This window comes from Monomorium pharaonis, chromosome 9, assembly GCF_013373865.1.
Source record: "Monomorium pharaonis isolate MP-MQ-018 chromosome 9, ASM1337386v2, whole genome shotgun sequence".
In the NCBI taxonomy this organism is placed as follows: Eukaryota; Metazoa; Arthropoda; class Insecta; order Hymenoptera; family Formicidae; genus Monomorium; species Monomorium pharaonis.
Window position 1 is genome coordinate 12,770,270 of NC_050475.1, and position 6,912 is coordinate 12,777,181.

The window sequence follows — 6,912 nt, forward strand, 5'->3', positions numbered from 1 at the left end:
TATAGAATTATGTATCAAAAATGTTAATGCAAAATTTTATATTGTATATTTTATGTAATTTTACATAATTTTATATAATTTTATATAATTTAGATATAATTCCATAGATTTATATATGCTCTCATATAAAAAATTTTCACCGAGAAGAACTTATTTACAATAATAATAATAATGCTTTATTTGCCTTTCCCTTGCGGGGTACAGGCAGACTCTCGCTCCGCTTACAAAATAGATATCATTTCTTCCGTGCATATGCTTACATTATATTATAAGAAAGAGAACCATACTTCCTTTCATCCGTTCATTCATACATTTATTCGTGGACCTCCGCTTCCACCGCTCCTCCATTCATTCCTCGTTCACCAATCTTCTTGTCCACATTCACTTCTTGCACTCCTCTCCTCCGGCCTTCCCTCTTCCCCCTCCTCACTCTCCCTCTCCTACCACATGTTGTCCAGTCTTTCCAACCACCTCTCTCCCTCTCTCTTCTCTCGTAATACTTCGTTTACCTCCTGTCATCTTTTTTTCTCCCCCCAATCTACGCATTCCTTTCAAATATGCTCCCATGTCTCCTCTCCTCATCCACAAATGCTACAGCGCCTCCCGTCCTCATCCTCCCAATACCTTCCCCCCTTTATTCCGCTACCTAACCTAAACTTTGCCACTCTTTGCCACCTTCTCTCCTTCCAGCTTCTCTTTAAGTAATCCGGAATAACCTCAGTTTTGATTCTTCCGTACCACCTATAAAAACGCTAACTACTAATCCTCTCCAATCTCTCCCTCCTCTGTCTATTCTTCTCTCTCTTTGTCATTTCTCTCCTCTTAACCTCCCCTCCTCTTTCATTCTCTCTACTTCCGCTACTCCCCAACCTCTTTTCTTGTAATATTTCCGCCTCTCTTCCTCCCAGCCTGTCTTTGCTCTACTTTCCCTTGCTCTTTTTTTTATCTCTTCCGACATCCTGTTGCTAATTCTTCACCCCCTCCCTCTTCTAACTTCTTTTCGTATCCCCATGCTCTCATTCCCGCTCTCCCTTCCAACTTATCCCTTTGCAGCTCTTCGCAAACCATGTATTCTGGCATACTTTTTTCTACTCCCAATACCCATCTCAAGTACCTCTTTTGTAACATTTTGATTCCATCTCTCTTCTTCCAATCCCAAAGGACCCCGCACAATTTATATGAAAAAAAGCTCGGTCAATTTCCTTGAATTTTTTATATATTGTAGTACTTATAGCCGTAACGAAAAATTACAATTTGTGCGAACTTTTTATGCCTAGTTTCGGAGATAAAAATTAAAAAAAATTACCATTTTAAGGTTTACTGCGTGAGTTTGCACTTGTCAACTTGCTTGCATATGTATATATACACATACATATATCTGCATGTATAAATGTTGTGACACTCTCTCTTTCTGTGTGTGTGTGTGTGTGTGTGTGCGCGCGCGCACGCGCGCACTCGCGCGCGTGTATGTAAATCCTGCTCTTGACGTTACTCAGAATCAATGGCGTGGACGTGGCAGAAATCTAATCCCGTGCGTGCGTGTGTGTGTGCGTGTGCGTTACAGCAGAGATAAGGACCCCACGGTTCGTCACTCCCGTAGCATGTTTTGACTTCAAACCCTCTCTGCTGTGTGTGTGCGTGTGAAGGGGATGTTAATTAATACTACAACGTTATTATTCATTAATGAATATTAGATCGTTTAGATTGTGCTTATCTCTGCTGTAACACACACACACACGGGATCAGATTTTTGCCACGTCCACGCCGTTGATTCTGAGTAACGCCAAGAGCAGGATTTACACGCGCGCGCACACACACACACACACACACACACACACACACACACACACACACACATACATACACACACACACACAGAGTGTCACGAACATTTATACATGCAGATATATGTGTATATACACATATGCGAGCAAGTTGACAAGTGCAAACTCACGCAGTAAATCTTAAAACAGCAATTATCAAAAATTTTTATTTCCGAAATTAGCCATAGAAAGGTCGCACACATTGTAATTTTTCATTAGGGCTATAAGTACTACAATATATAAAAACTTCAAGGAAATTGACCGAGCATTTTTTTTCATATAAATTGTGCGGGATTCTCTCCACCCAGTAGCTTACCGCCGGGAGCGTCCCAAATGCGTATAGTAATAAACGGACATAGCAATCTGAGTGAAACGGACACAGTAACAAACGGACACAGTGCGAAACGGACACAGTAACAAACAGGTACAGTGCAAAACGGACACAGTAACAAACGGACATAATGCGAAACGGACACAGTAACAAACGGACTTACCACATGGGTTGCGAATTTTCAGGGCACCCCTACCGATCGGGTGGGTGCGGGAAAGTGGGCGAAGCCGTGTGTGTGTGTGTGTGTGTGTGTGTGTGTGTGTGTGTGTGTGTGTGTGTGTGTGTGTGTGCAAAGCATTCTCTGCACACATGGGTTTGCGACTGTGTCCATTTGTTACTGTGTCCGCTTCGCACTGTGTCCGTTTGTTAGTGTCGGTTTCACTCAGCCTGCTGTGTCCGTTTATATTACTGTGCGCATTTGGGACTCACTCTTACCACCGACCACACCAATTTATCGAACAGCCAAATTTTCCTTCCCCAATCCTTCCCAAACCTTCTTTTTCCTAACCATCATACCTGGCCTAAAATCACCGCCCCTTTTCTAATTCATTCCTCCACGGGCGCGTCCTGTCTCCCGTTCACCGTCACCGTATATCAAAAGTATTTGAAACTATTCACTTCCTCCACTTCGCCCTTTCATCTCCAGTTTATCTTCCTCTTCTTCGCTCCTCCCCTCCTACATCTCATTACTCCCCGTATTCACTTTCAGCCCTTTCTTGTCTAGATACCTTTCTAGCTTTCCTAACATTTTTTTCATTCCCTCTTCCTCTTCTTCCAGTAACACCGCATCGTCCGCGTAAGCTAGCGAATAAATTTTTCAACCTCCTATCTTTACCCTTTCTCAGCCTCTCTTACTTAGTTCCTCATCCATGCCTCAATCACTTCTCCGTCCAAATTTGCTTCCTTCGCACTTCCCGACCCTCACCCTACTTACCGATTCCTTTAATACGTCCTCACATCTTTTCACCAACTCTTCTCTAATTCCTCCCCCCCCCCTCTCCCTCTCCCTCCTCTCCCTCTCCCTCTCCCTCTCCCTCTCCCTCTCCCTCTCCCTCTCCCTCTCCCTCTCCCTCTCCCTCTCTCCCTCTCCCTCTCCCTCTCCCTCTCCCTCTCCCTCTCCTCTCCCTCTTCCCTCTCCCTCTCCCTCTCCCTCTCCCTCTCCCTCTCCCTCTCCTCTCCCTCTCCCTCTCCCTCTCCCTCTCCCTCTCCCTCTCCCTCTCCCTCTCCCTCTCCCTCTCCCTCTCCCTCTCCCTCTCCCTCTCCTCTCCTCTCCTCTCCTCTCTCTCTCTCTCTCTCTCTCTCTCTCTCCTCTCTCTCTCTCTCTCTCTCTCTCTCTGGTGAGTACAGTGTGTTGACGTACTTTTCTTCGCTCCGTAATTTTGTACTTTTGCTGCTTGTTCTTGCCCTTCGGGGTCTTCTTTTTGCAGTCATACTGTCAAGTGCACTTTTTCTTGACACTTTCCTCTTATGGTGAGTGTCTACGGGCCTCTATTCTATCAGTTACGGCGAATTTTCTGGCTTGGACGCACTGATACATTTTGGAGCACTTCTTCTGTCTCGTCATCTCCATTGGCTGTCTCTCTTCTGCGCACGCGCCACTCCTCCGGCTGTCTTTCTTTATGCCTCAACGTGCTGCCTGGCCGCTGCCTTACCTCTGCGGCGTGTGCTCCGCGTGATCTCTGTGCCTACTGGGTGTTCAGTTTAAATTTACTGTTAATTCGTGGAGTGCTAATTGAGTCTGCTGCGTCTTGCAGTGTGCCTTAAAATTTCATATTTATCACCGACACGGCGTGACATCAGTTGTTGCTGCATTGACTATTATCTGTGCTTTATTTTACTACTAAAACGTTAGTGTTATTAATTTGGTGTTATTGCTGCGTTCGCTACTGTAGTATCATGGCGCCCGTATGTGCTAAATGTAAGAAGTCAGTTGCGACTGCGTCTGGCGAGTGCGATTGCAAGAGAGTGTTTCACCCGGGTTGCGTTAAGGCCTATTCTCTTGCAAAATATGCCGATGCATGTTGCAAATCATTAACTTCTTCATTGTGTTTACCTTCTACTCCTTCTGAGGATATTTTTGCACGGCCTATTGATTCCGACACTGCCAGCTCAGTAACTCCTGGGTGTGCTGGTGCTCTGTTGCAGTCGCAATCGCGAGAAGACATTAATGCCGATACTGCGACTAACAGACTTTTGCGTCAATTAATTGACCAATTAAAACAATCTGAAGCGAGATTTTCAGCTTTTGCTGAAGAACAGCGGCGCACCAATAGTGTACTCAATGACAAATTAAATCATCTAAATAGTTTAGCGTGCAGTGTTGAGCGAAATGGTCAGCGCATAGATGCGTTGGAACAGCAATGTGCTGCCCTCGAAAGTGCAGTCCGCGATTTTAAGGGCGATTGTAAGCTTTCTCTTCCTGCCTCGTGCAGTCCTACTGAAGATGCTCTTATCCTTTCCGGGGTTCCTGCTGCGATGTCTATTTCTCCTTCTGAGTGCGCTCGTAACATATTTACGGCCTTGGGAATTCCTGATCTGTCCTGTCATATTCTCAAGGTTAGATCTGTTACTCGCAGGAATCAATCCGGGGCTGTCCGAGATCCACCTGGGCCAATCTCATCCACTAAATCTCTTATTATCACTGTAGCCTCAAGTGCCGTCCGTGACTTAGTTATAGCTAAAAAGCGAGAACGAGGTACGCTTACTCAGAGGGAAATTTGCTGTAATGATTCTAGCAGGAGTGTGCATGTCAATGAGCTTCTACCAAGGGACACTTATGAGCTCCTTCAAAAGACTAAGCAAGTTGCCAAAGCTAATTCATATACATATGTCTGGGTAAAGAATGGTCGTATTCACGTCAGGCATTCTGATGGCAAACCCATCATCTATATTAACTCAGAGAGTGACCTTGGTGGGCTCATTTGACCTGCTAATCTTGCTTCGTCCTCGTCTCCCGTTGCGCGTGGTTATTCAACTCTCAACTCGTCTTTCCGTGTAGCTCAATTTAATGCCAATTCCTTGCGTGGACACATCGACTTCATCAGACTGCACTTTAATACCATCCCATATCATGTTATCTCAGTCTCTGAGACTTGGCTCCATGCCGGTGTCTCTGATGACCTTGTTGCGTTGGATGGCTATTTTTTAATTAGAAATGATCGTGTCGGAAACATTGGTAGAGGTGTTGCTTGTTACCTCCACAAATCATTACGAGCTACCATCGTTGCTGCGTCGTCGGGTGGCCAATTAAATGACCCTGAATACTTAATAATTGATATTCGCTTACCGCTTAATGAACCGATACTGTTCGCGTCTATTTACAGAAGACCGAAGGGCAACCTTCTTCAAGATTTTGTTAGGTCGTTAACTAGCGTCTCTCATCTTTATAAAAACATAATTATTGGCGGTGACCTTAACTGTAATCTGTTATCTAACCAGTACGAAGCGACTTATTTGCGTCAACTTATGTTTAGTCTCTCACTGTATATCATTCCATCAGATGCCATTCATCACACTGCTACTTCTAACTCATGTCTCGATGTCCTGATAGTAGATGATAGTGATAAGGTTTTATCTTTTGCTAAATCATCCAGCCCTTTCATTGCTGGTCATGATCTTCTCTCTCTTTCGCTGTCACTCTTTTCTCCTATTAATACTGAACGTTCCTATACTCGACGATGTTTTAGAAACATCAATGTCACTGAGTTTTGTGAATTCCTTTCTATTAGTGTTAATAATGCCAATTGTACTCGTACTAATTTGTCTAGGGAAGCTTATGTGCAAGAATCTAGTACCTTACTTTCCTGTACTTTACGTGCTGCACTAGATGTGTTCGCGCCTACCCGTTCTTTTGTCTCCAGGGGGCCACCTTTACGATGGCTTACTGAAGAACTTAAGTCTCGTCTTTGCGTTCGCAACACGTTATTTAAGCAGGCTAAACGTTCCAATAGCTTGCTTGGCTTTCTTAGGTACAGACTCTTCAGGAACCAGCTTAATCTTGATATCAAGCGTGCTAAGAGTGAGTTTTTTCTTGGTTCTTTAAATAACATTACTGAACCTGCCAAATTATGGCGAGAGCTAGCTCGCCTTGGTCTCGTTAAATCCACCTTGGTCTCTCCTCTTCACTTTTTTTCCTTGTCTCAATTAAATTCTTATTACACCTCTGTCTCCTCGGCCGTACCTTTGTGTTTTTCCGATTTTATATCAGCTATCTCCTGCATCACCTGTCCTCCTTGTCAGTCTGAGTTTGTATTCTCTCTGGTTACACCTAATTCTATCTATAAACTTATAACTGCTCACCCCCTTCACTCGTATGCTTCCGGCGCTGATGGTATCCCCCTTTTTATTTTACGTATTGCTTGGCCTTGTATATCTTCCTGGCTTACCGATCTCTTTAATAATTCACTAAAGCTCTCCTCATTTCCTTCTGAGTGGAAGAATGCTCTAATACGCCCTCTATCAAAAATTCGTAAACCTCTGTCTCCGTCTGACACGCGACCGATTGCTAATTTGCCTGAACTATCTAAAACTCTTGAAAGGATTGTCGCTGATCAGATAGTTGATTATCTAAACTCAAACAATATACTTGACCCCAGGCAGTCTGCGTATCGTTCTGGCTTTAACACTCAATCTGCTCTTCTTCGTATATGTAATGATGTCAGGGCAGGAATAGATGGTGGACTTATTACTATTATGGTATTATTCGATTTCAGTAAGGCGTTCGACACTGTCCCGCATCTTTATCTTCTTATCAAACTC

General features: G+C 44.1%; 1 protein-coding gene across 11 annotated transcripts in view; it reads left to right on the forward strand.

Annotated features, from left to right (window-relative positions):
- LOC105837894 (synaptotagmin-2) overlaps nt 1-6,912 on the forward strand; it is a 68,340-nt gene that overhangs the window by 31,889 nt on the left and 29,539 nt on the right. The window lies entirely within an intron of this gene.